This window comes from Heterodontus francisci, unplaced genomic scaffold (assembly GCF_036365525.1).
Source record: "Heterodontus francisci isolate sHetFra1 unplaced genomic scaffold, sHetFra1.hap1 HAP1_SCAFFOLD_704, whole genome shotgun sequence".
Taxonomy (NCBI): domain Eukaryota; kingdom Metazoa; phylum Chordata; class Chondrichthyes; order Heterodontiformes; family Heterodontidae; genus Heterodontus; species Heterodontus francisci.
The window spans coordinates 569,106-580,354 of NW_027140132.1; the positions used below are offsets into that span (position 1 = coordinate 569,106).

The window sequence follows — 11,249 nt, forward strand, 5'->3', positions numbered from 1 at the left end:
GTCTGTGCTTTTGGCGCATTTCTTCATTTGTTGTTCCGTTGTGCTCCTCTGTTTCTGGTCCAAAATCTGACTCTGGTGGGACTTAAACCCACAACCTTTGAATATCATCTTAATTATTATTTAGAAGTCCAACACGCTATCCATTGCGCCACAGAGCCTCACACATTTGTTTGGACATCACTAAGGCCTTTGATCTTGTCAGCAGAGACGGCCTCTTCAAACTGCAATGGAACATAGGCTGCCCTCCTGACCTCTTGGGCATCATCTCTTCTTTCCACGAGAACATGCACAGTTCCATCAGTTACAATGGAGCAACATCAGACGCTTTCAAGATCAGCAGTGGGGTAAAGCAGGGCTGCGCGCTGGCGCCAACTCTCTTCGGAACACAGGAACATAGGAGTCAGCTATTCAGCCCGTCGAGCCTGCTCTGTCATTCAATTCGATCATTGCTGACCACCTACCTCAAAGCCCCTTTCCCATGCTATCCCCATATCCCTTGATCTCATGAGTATCAAGATTTCTATCAATTTCTGTCTTGAACATGCTCAATGATTGAGCTGCCACAGCCCTCTGGGTCACAGTATTCCAATGATTCACCACCGTCTGAGTGAAGAAATGCCACCCATCTCAGTTTTAAATGGCCTACTCCTTATTCTGAGACGATGTCCTTTGGTTTTAGACTCACCAACCAGGGCAAACATCCTGTCTACATGCACACTGTCACGCCCTGTAAGAATTTTGTCAGTTTCAATCAGATCACCTCTCATTCTTCGAAACTTTAAGGAATACAGGCCCAGTTTCCTCATAAGACAATCCCACCATCCCAGGGATTAGTCTGGTGACATAAAAACAAGAAATACTGGAACCACTCAGCAGGTCTGGCAGCATCTGTGAAAAGAGAAGCAGAGTTAACGTTTCAGGTCAGTGACCCATCTTCGGAACTGACATATATTAGAAAAGTCACAGGTTATAAGCAAGTGGGGTGGGGGTGGGGCAGGAGATAACAAAGGAGAAGGTGTAGATTGGACAAGGCCACATAGCTGACCAAAAGTTCATGCAGCAAAGGCAAACAATATGTTAATGGTGTGTTGAAAGACAAAGCATTCGTACAGATTAGGTGTTAATGGACTGAATATTGAACAGCAGGAAGTACAAACCTGAAAAAAAACAGTAGGTAAGCAAACTGAACAAACTGAGGTGAAATGAAATAAATGCAAAAAAAAGATTAGTCTGTTGACCCTCTGTTTCACCCCCTCTCTGGCAAGTGTATCCTTCATAAGATGAGACTAAACTGTACACAATACTCCAGTGCGGATTCACCAAGGCTCTATACAATTGCAGCAAGACATCTTTACTCCTGTACTCATGACCCCTCGTGTGGGTACAACATACCATTTGCCTTCCTAATTGATTGCTGCACCTGCACAAGAGCTTTTAGTGTCTCAGGAACAAGGACACCCAGGTCCCTTTGGACATCGACACTTCCCAACCTCTCACCATTTAAGAAATACTCTGTCTTTCTGTTTATTCTACCAAAGTGAATAACTTCACACTTATTCACATTATATTCCATGTTCTTGCCCATTCACTTAGCCTCTCCAGGTCCCCTGGAAGCCTCTCTGCATCCTCCTCACAACTCACACTTCACCGAGCTTTGTGTCATCTGCAAACTTGGAAATATTACATTTAATCCCCACATCCAAATCATTTATATAGGTTGTTAACAGCTGTGGCTCCAACACTGATCCTTGCAGTACCCCAATAGTAACAGCCTGCCATCCTGAGAAGGACCCGTTATTCCCGCTCTCTGTTTTCGGTCTGTTAACCAATTCTCAATCCATATCAGTATATCATCCCCAAGCCTATGTGCTCTAATTTTGTTTACTCACCTCCTGTGTGGGACCTTACCAAAGGAAAATACAAATACCACACATCCACTGGTTCTCCTTTATCTGTTCTATAGGTAACATCCTCAAAAATCTCAACAGGTTTTTCAAACCTGTTTTCCTTTTCATAAATCTATGTTGACTCTGCTCAATCATGTCATCATTTTCGAACTGTCTAGTTATCACATCCTTTATAATTGGCATATTCTTCTCCATGCTGCTATTGTACACTTTCAATTACTCAGATATAGGTGTTCACCTGCACATCAGAGCTGACGTCAAGCTGTTCAACTTGGCAAGACTGTGCGCCAAGACCAAAGTGGGTAAATTCCTAGTCTGTGAGTTGCTATTTGCTGATGATGCTGTGCTGACATCCCATAATGAAGTTCAGTCACAGCAGCTTGTAGATCGGCTCTCCCTGGCCTGCAAAGAGTTTGGACTGACAATCAGCATCAGGAAGATGAAAGTTACGGGCCAGGACGGAGAGACTCCACTTTCCATCAACATCGACAACCTCACTTTGGAGGTTGTCAACAGCTTCACATACCTTCAATCAACAATCACCAGCAATCTGTCCCTTGATGCTGAAATCAGCACCAGGATTTCCAATGCTGCAGCTGTCATGTCAAAGTTGAGAAGACAAGTGTGAACCGACAGCAAACTGACCGAAAATACAAAGCTCCACGTGTACCAGTCTTGTGTTCTCAGCACCCTCCTTTATAGTAGAGAAGCATCAACAACTTATACAAGCCAAAAAAAGCGGCTGAACAGCTTCCACCTCCACTGCCTCAGATGGATACTGAGCATCTCCTGGCAGGACAGAGTGCCGAATGCGGAAGTACACCAGCATGCAGGGATCCACAGCATGTTTGCCCTCTTGAGTCAGCGGTGACTCTGTTGACTGGGCCAAATGGATGACGGTCACATTGCCAAATACATGTTCTATGGTGAGCTTGCAAACAGCATGAGATCAACAGGTCAGGGAAAAAAATCAAGTCCTTTGGAGATGTTTGAGCTAATTCAGGAGAGTGGGCATGGATTTATCAATGGGAGTTCATGCTTGACGAATCTAACTGCATTTGTTGATAAACTATCTGAGAATACTGATGAAGGGAATGCAGTGGATGTTGTTTATATGGATGTTACGAAAGCATTTTATAAAGTTCCACATAAAAGGGTGGTTAACAAAATTGGGGTTCATGGATTAGGAGGGTCAGTGTCCATTTGGATAGTAAATTGTTTTAAAGACTGAAAACAGCGAGTCATATTAAATGGTTCTTGGTCAGACCGGAGGATAGTCGACAGTGGTGTTCCCCAAGGGTCAGTGCCAGAACCACTGCTTTTTTTGTTAAGGTTAAGTGACTTGGATCTTGGAATACAGAGTAGAATCTCAAAATATACCGATGACACCAAACTTGGAGGAGTGGCAAACAGTGAGGATGATATGAACTGCCTGCAACAGGACAGTGATAGGCTAGCAGAATGGGCAGACAGGTGGCAGATGGAATTTAATAGTGACAAGTGTGAGGTGATGTATTTTGGCATAAGGAATAGGGAGAGGCAATATATACTTAATGGCACAGTTATAAAGAGTGTGCTGGAATAGAGAGACTTGGGGTTCATGTGCACCGATCTTTGAAGGTGGCAAGACATATTGCGAGAGTGGTTAGCAAAGCATATGGGATCTTGGGCTTTATAAATAGAGGCATTGAGTACAAAAGCAGGGAAGTTATGCTGAACCATTATAAAACTCTGGTTAGGCCCCAATTGGAGTGTTGCTTCCAGTTCTGCTCAGCAGACTTTAGAAAGAATGTGAGGGTCCTTGAGAGGATGCAGAGGTGATTTACCAGAATGGATCCAGGGATGGGGGATTTTAGTTACAAGGTTAGGTTGGAAAAGCTAGGATTATTCTGCCTATATCAAAGGAGATTGAGTGGAGAATTGATAGAGGTGTATAACACCTCTAGAGAACAGGCCATCCTGGACTGGGTATTGTGTAATGAGAAAGGATTAGTTAACAATCTTGTTGTGTGGGGTCCCTTGGGGAAGTGCGCCCATAATATGATAAAATTCTTCATTAAGATGGAGAGTGAGAGAGTTGATTCCGAGACTAGGGTCCTGAATCTAAACAAAGGAAACTATGAAGGTATGAGGCGGGAGTTGGCGATGATAGATTGGGGAACGTTACTTAAAGGGTTGACAGTGGATAGGCAATGGCTAGCATTTAAAGAGCGCATGGATGAATTACAACAATTGTTCATTCCTGTCTGTGCAAAAGTAAAACAGGAAGGGTGGCTCAACTGTGGCTTACAAAAGACATTAAGGAAAGTATTAGATCCAAGGAGGAGAAATATAAAATGGCCAGAACAAGCAGCAAACCTGAAGATTGTGAGCAGTTTGGAATTTAGCAGAGGAGGACAAAAGGATTGATTAAGAAGGGGGAAATAGAGTATGAGAGTAAGCTAGCAGAGAACATAAAAACTGACTGTAAAAGCTTCTCTAGATATGTGTCGAGAAAAAGATTAGTGAAGACAAATGTGGGTCCCTTACAGTCAGAAACGGGGGAATTTATAATGGGGAACAAAGAAATGGCAGACCAATTAAATACATACTTTGGTTCTGTCTTCACAAAGGACGATACAAATTACCTCCCAGAAATGTTGGGGAACATAGGGTCTCATGAGAAGGAGGAACTGTATGAAATCTGTATTAGTAGGGAATGTTTGGGAAATTGATGGGATTGAAGGCCGATAAATCCCCAAGGCCTGATAATCTGCATCCCAGAGTACTTAAGGACGTGGCCCTTGAAATAGCAGATGCATTTCTGGTCTTTTTTCAAAATTCTGTAGACTCTGGAACAGTTCCAATGGATTGGACGGTAGTTAATGTAACTCCACTATTTAAAAAAAGAGGCAGAAAGAAAACAGCGAATTATATACCGGTTAGCCTGACATCAGTCGTGGGGAAAATGCTGGAGTCCATTATAAAAGATGTAATAGCAGAGTGCAATAATAACTCGTCTCCACTCCTAGTATTTCTAAATCCCACACATTCACTATAATGTGAACAATTATTTCCTGTTGTGTCTCTCTCAGATTTGTAAACTTCACTGTATTGGAGTGAGGTGACATCTACTGGCGGGAAGCAAGAACTGCAATTAAGCAGCAGAAACTCCACAGTCTGTCAGGGTTAAAGAAACATTGCAATGTGAGGATACAGCGAAGTGGTTTGATTGGGTAGATGGAGACATGATTCCACTTGTGGTGGTGTCTGAAGCAAAGGCCAGAAATACAAAATTGTCATTAATAAAAGAAATGAGGAATTCATGAAAAATGTAGTAACGTAGTGAATGGTTAGAATGTGGATAGAATAGAAAGTGAGATTGGATGAACAGAAGCAGTCTGAAAGGATGGCTGAAACAAAAGGTGAGTGCCCTGAAACGTTAACTGTGTTTCTCTCAGCACAGATGCTGCCAGAGCTGCTGAACATTTCCAGCACTTTCTGTTTTTATTTCAGCATATGCAGGATGTTGCTTTGATCTGAAAAAAAAATGGATGATTGGCTGGGGGGGTTCCAGTGAAATTCCACAGCAGCTAAAGGAACCTGACTGGTCAGTGGCTCGTTGGTCTAGGGGTATGATTCTCGCTTAGGGAATGTGGTTGATTAACATGTAAGAAATCCCGGCTTTTAATCCCAGATGAGCCCTGCCCTGCTGGCATTTTTAGATTAAGGTTATCTATTGGTTTCAGCCTTGCAGAAGGTGGAATTGACTTCCAAACAGAGCTGGCATGAGGACCAGACAACTGGATTCAAAGAGCTTGTCGACAAAATTGCAATTAAATGAATGCACAGATAGCCAAGTGGGAATATAAAGTTGTTGCTGTAATTGTGACCTGACTCCAAAAACAACAGGACTGGAATGGAATGGAATTCTTCAGTGTTTCTGTTGTTTGGCTTGCATTGACTCATCGATTTTCTTGTTTTTCACTTTGTCGATGCCTTTGAATAATTGTGGATCCTTCTTCAGGGTGTCTTCTTTCACCAGGTAGTTCTGACCTCTGATGATGTTGATTGTAATCAGCTTCAATTCGCTGATAGTTTTGGAAGTGAGCAGATTTCCTTTGCTTGAGTCTACAACATGGAACTCAGTCTGACATGTGGACCCATGGGAGGATTTGAATGCCATCCCTGCGTTGGAGTTGCATCCATCCAATCAGAGACCGAGTAGAAGTGACAGTTCTGTCAGTCGAATATGAGACTTTTGATGGCAGGGTTGTGAGTTTGAGTGCCATTCTGTTTTTCCCTTTTTTAAGGCTTCATGAGCAGAGAGTACAGGGAGTGTTTGAAATGAGCAAGTCTCGCTTTGATTCAGGACTCTTAACTCTCAGCAGCATCTCACTATGAAAGATTGAATTTGATCTCATTTAATTCTCAGCTCGGGGTCTGTGCGGCTCAGTGGCACTTCTGGCTGTCTCCCGCTTCACAATCCATCAGTACTGAGAAAGCAATGGGGAACATTACTCACATGTCGTGTTCTTTAATTTTTTGGAAAACTTGAATGTATGTATTTTCTTCCAAAACAAGGAAACCAAGCCACTGTTAATGTAGAGCTGAAATAGCTCAGTTGGGAGAGCGTTAGACTGAAAATCTAAAGGTCCCTGGTTCAATCCCGGGTTTTAGCAATTTCGCTTCCTTATGCGTCCCTTGCCTTGGTTCTGATTTTCCAGTTGCACAATTTACTTTGAGATTATTTCCCAAGCACCAGTGGATTGAATTTGAGAAACAACACAGAGTCATTTACAACACAGAAGGTGGTCATTTGGCCTATCACGTCCATGCTGGCTCTCCCCGGAGCAATCTAGTCAGTTCCACTCACCAGCTCGATCCCTTTCCTCCTGCAAGTTTCTTTCCTTCAAGTATCCATCCAATTTCCTTTTCAAATCATTGATTGTCTCTGCTTCCACCACACTCGTGGGCCAAGACATTACCACCCACAACATAAAAAATTCCACCTCATCAAGGATGGGAAATACTTACATCTTCTATATTTGCTTATTCTCTATTTCTATGAGAATAGACTGGCAGTCAACATGAAAGGAAACCCAAACATCCTCGAGCATCATGTAAATGATAAGTGCATAGTAAGAGGTTGAGTCGGGCCTATTAGGGACAAAAAGGATAATATAAGCTTAGAGGTGCAGGGCAATGTTAATCTACTTAATGAGTACTTTGCATCAGTGATCACTAAGGAAGTGGAATTTGACAAACTATCAGTTGACGTGAAGAAAGTAGAGGCAATGGAGAGAGTACAAATTAGGAGAGGGAGGTACTAAAAAGGCTGGCTGTGCTTAGGGAAGATAAATCACCTGGTCCGGATGGCTCACATCCCAGGTTGCGAAAGGAAATGCGGATGCAGATAACGGAAGGGCTTGCTATAATCTTCCAATCTTCCCTGGATACGGGGGAGGTGCCAGAGGATTAAACAGTGGCAAATGCGACACCCTTATTCAAGAAAGGGTGTAAGGACAGTCCGGGTAACTACAGGCTAGTTAGATTAACAGCAGCGGTGGGTAAGGTTTTAGAAAGAATAATCAGGGTAAAAAATCAACAGTCACTTGGAGAGGTTCGAGTTAATTAAGGAGAGTGAGCATGGATTTATAAATGGGAGTTCATGCTTGACTAATCTAACCGCATTTTTTGATGAACTAACAGAGCAGCTTGATGAAGGGAATGCAGTGGATGTTGTTTATATGGATTTTAAGGAAATGTTTGACAAGGTACCACATAAAAGTGGGGTTAACAAAATTGAGGTTCGTGGTACAGGACGGTCAGTGTCCAATTGGATAGAAAATTGGTTTAAGGACAGAAAACAGCGAGTCTTATTAAATGGTTCTTTGTCAGACTGGAGGACAGTCGACAGTGGTGTTCCCCAAGGGTCAGTGCTAGAACCACTGCTTTTTTTGCTCAAGGTAATTGACTTGGCTCTTGGAATACAGAGTAGAATCTCAAAATATGCCGATGACACCAAACTTGGAGGAGCGGCAAACAGTGAGGATGATATGAACTGCCTGCAACAGGACAGTGATAGGCTAGCAGAATGGGCAGACAGGTGGCAGATGGAATTTAATAGTGACAAGTGTGAGGTGATGTATTATGGCATAAGGAATAGGGAGAGGCAATATATACTTAATGGCACAGTTCTAAAGAGTGTACTGGAAGAGTGGGACTTGGGGTTCATGTGCATCAATCTTTGAAGGAGGCAAGTCATATTGCGAGAGTGGTTCGCAAAGCATATGGGATCTTGGGCTTTATAAATAGAGGCATTGAGTACAAAAGCAGGGAAGTTATGCTGAACCATTATAAAACTCTGGTTAGGCCCCAATTGGAGTGTTGCTTCCAGTTCTGCTCAGCAGACTTTAGAAAGAATGTGAGGGTCCTTGAGAGGACGCAGAGGCGATTTACCAGAATGGATCCAGGGATGGGGGATTTTAGTTACAAGGTTAGGTTGGAAAAGCTAGGATTATTCTGCCTTTCTCAAAGGAGATTGAGTGGAGAATTGATAGAGGTGTATAACACCTATGAAGCTATGAAGGTATGAGGCGGGAGTTGGCTATGATAGATTGGGGAACGTTACTTAAAGGGTTGACAGTGGATAGGCAATGGCTAGCATTTAAAGAGCGCATGGATGAATTACAACAATTGTTCATTCCTGTCTGTGCAAAAGTAAAACATGTGGCTCAACTGTGGCTTACAAAAGAAATTAAGGAAAGTATTAGATCCAAGGAGGAGAAATATAAAATGGCCAGAACAAGCAGCAAACCTGAAGATTGTGAGCAGTTTGGAATTTAGCAGAGGAGGACAAAAGGATTGATTAAGAAGGGGGAAATAGAGTATGAGAGTAAGCTAGCAGAGAACATAAAAACTGACTGTACAAGCTTCTCTCGATATGTGTAGAGAAAAAGATTAGTGAAGACAAATGTGGGCCCCTTACAGTCAGAAACGGGGGAATTTATAATGGGGAACAAAGAAATGGCAGACAAATTAAATACATACTTTGGATCTGTCTTCACAAAGGAGGATACAAATTATCTCCCAGAAATGTTGGGGAACATAGGGTCTAGTGAGAAGGAGGAACTGTATGAAATCAGTATTAGTAGGGAATGTTTGGGAAATTGATGGGATTGAAGGCCGATAAATCCCTAGGGCCTGATAATCTACATCCCAGAGTACTTAAGGACGTGGCCCTTGAAATAGCAGATGCATTTCTGGTCTTTTTTCAAAATTCTGTAGACTCTGGAACAGTTCAAATGGATTGGACGGTAGTTAATGTAACTCCATTATTTAAAAAAAGAGGCAGAAAGAAAACAGCGAATTATATACCGGTTAGCCTGACAGCAGTCGTGGGGAAAATGCTGGAGTCCATTATAAAAGATGTAATAGCAGAGTGCAATAATAACTCGTCTCCACTCCGAGTATTTCTAAATCCCACACATTCACTATAATGTGAACAATTATTTCCTGTTGTGTCTCTCTCAGATTTGTAAACTTCACTGTATTGGAGTGAGGTGACATCTACTGGCGGGAAGCAAGAACTGCAATCAAGCAGCAGAAACTCCACAGTCTGTCAGGGTTAAAGAAACATTGCAATGTGAGGATACAGCGAAGTGGTTTGATTGGGTAGATGGAGACATGATTCCACTTGTGGTGGTGTCTGAAGCAAAGGCCAGAAATACAAAATTGTCATTAATAAAAGAAATGAGGAATTCATGAAAAATGTAGTAACGGAGTGAATGGTTAGAATGTGGATAGAATAGAAAGTGAGATTGGATGGACAGAAACAGTCTGAAAGGTTGGCTGAAACAAAAGGTGAGTGCCGTGAAACATTAACTGTGTTTCTCACACCACAGATGCTGCCAGAGCTGCTGAACATTTCCAGCACTTTCTGTTTTTATTTCAGCATTTGCAGGATGTTGCTTTGATCTGAAAAAAAATGGATGATTGGCAGGGGGGTTCCAGTGAAATTCCACAGCAGCTAATAAAGCCTGACTTGTCAGTGGCTCGTTGGTCTAGGGGTATGATTCTTGCTTCGGGGGTATGGTTAATTGACATGCGAAAGATCCCGGGTTCGAGCCCTGGTCTGCTGGAATTTTTAGATTAAGGTTATCTATTGGTTTCAGCCTTGCAGAAGGTGGAATTGACTTCCATACGGAGCTGGCTAAAGGACAAGACAACAGGATTCAAAGAGCATGTCGACAAAATTGCAATTAACTAAATGGACAGATGGCCAAGTGGGAATATAAAGTTGTTGCTGCAATTGTGACCTGACTCCAAAAACAACAGGACTGGGTTCTGGACTGGAATGGAATGGAATTCTTCAGTGTTTCTGTTGTTTGGCTTGCATTGACTCATCGATTTTCTTGTTTTTCACTTTGTCGATGCCTTTGAATAATTGTGGATCCTTCTTCAGGGTGTCTTCTTTCACCAGGTAGTTCTGACCTCTGATGATGTTGATTGTAATCAGCTTCAATTCGCTGATAGTTTTGGAAGTGAGCAGATTTCCTTTGCTTGAGTCTACAACATGGAACTCAGTCTGACATGTGGACCCATGGGAGGATTTGAATGCCATCCCTGCGTTGGAGTTGCATCCATCCAATCAGAGACCGAGTAGAAGTGACAGTTCTGTCAGTCGAATATGAGACTTTTGATGGCAGGGTTGTGAGTTTGAGTGCCATTCTGTTTTTCCCTTTTTTAAGGCTTCATGAGCAGAGAGTACAGGGAGTGTTTGAAATGAGCAAGTCTCGCTTTGATTCAGGACTCTTAACTCTCAGCAGCATCTCACTATGAAAGATTGAATTTGATCTCATTTAATTCTCAGCTCGGGGTCTGTGCGGCTCAGTGGCACTTCTGGCTGTCTCCCGCTTCACAATCCATCAGTACTGAGAAAGCAATGGGGAACATTACTCACATGTCGTGTTCTTTAATTTTTTGGAAAACTTGAATGTATGTATTTTCTTCCAAAACAAGGAAACCAAGCCACTGTTAATGTAGAGCTGAAATAGCTCAGTTGGGAGAGCGTTAGACTGAAAATCTAAAGGTCCCTGGTTCAATCCCGGGTTTTAGCAATTTCGCTTCCTTATGCGTCCCTTGCCTTGGTTCTGATTTTCCAGTTGCACAATTTCCTTTGAGATTATTTCCCAAGCACCAGTGGATTGAATTTGAGAAACAACACAGAGTCATTTACAACACAGAAGGTGGTCATTTGGCCTATCACGTCCATGCTGGCTCTCCCCGGAGCAATCTAGTCAGTTCCACTCACCAGCTCGATCCCTTTCCTCCTGCAAGTTTCTTTCCTTCAAGTATCCA

The 11,249-nt window shown here is 42.6% G+C and overlaps 3 non-coding genes across 3 annotated transcripts; 2 read left to right on the plus strand and 1 right to left on the minus strand.

Moving 5' to 3' along the window:
• Positions 1-67: 67 nt before the first annotated feature.
• trnar-ucu (transfer RNA arginine (anticodon UCU)) lies at positions 68-158 on the minus strand. Its single transcript is given in 2 exon segments — positions 68-103; positions 122-158. It is a non-coding gene; the product is annotated as a tRNA-Arg (tRNA).
• A 6,337-nt stretch (positions 159-6,495) lies between these two features.
• trnaf-gaa (transfer RNA phenylalanine (anticodon GAA)) lies at positions 6,496-6,568 on the plus strand. Its single transcript has one exon. It is a non-coding gene; the product is annotated as a tRNA-Phe (tRNA).
• A 4,367-nt stretch (positions 6,569-10,935) lies between these two features.
• On the plus strand, positions 10,936-11,008 carry trnaf-gaa (transfer RNA phenylalanine (anticodon GAA)). Its single transcript has one exon. It is a non-coding gene; the product is annotated as a tRNA-Phe (tRNA).
• Positions 11,009-11,249: the final 241 nt, after the last annotated feature.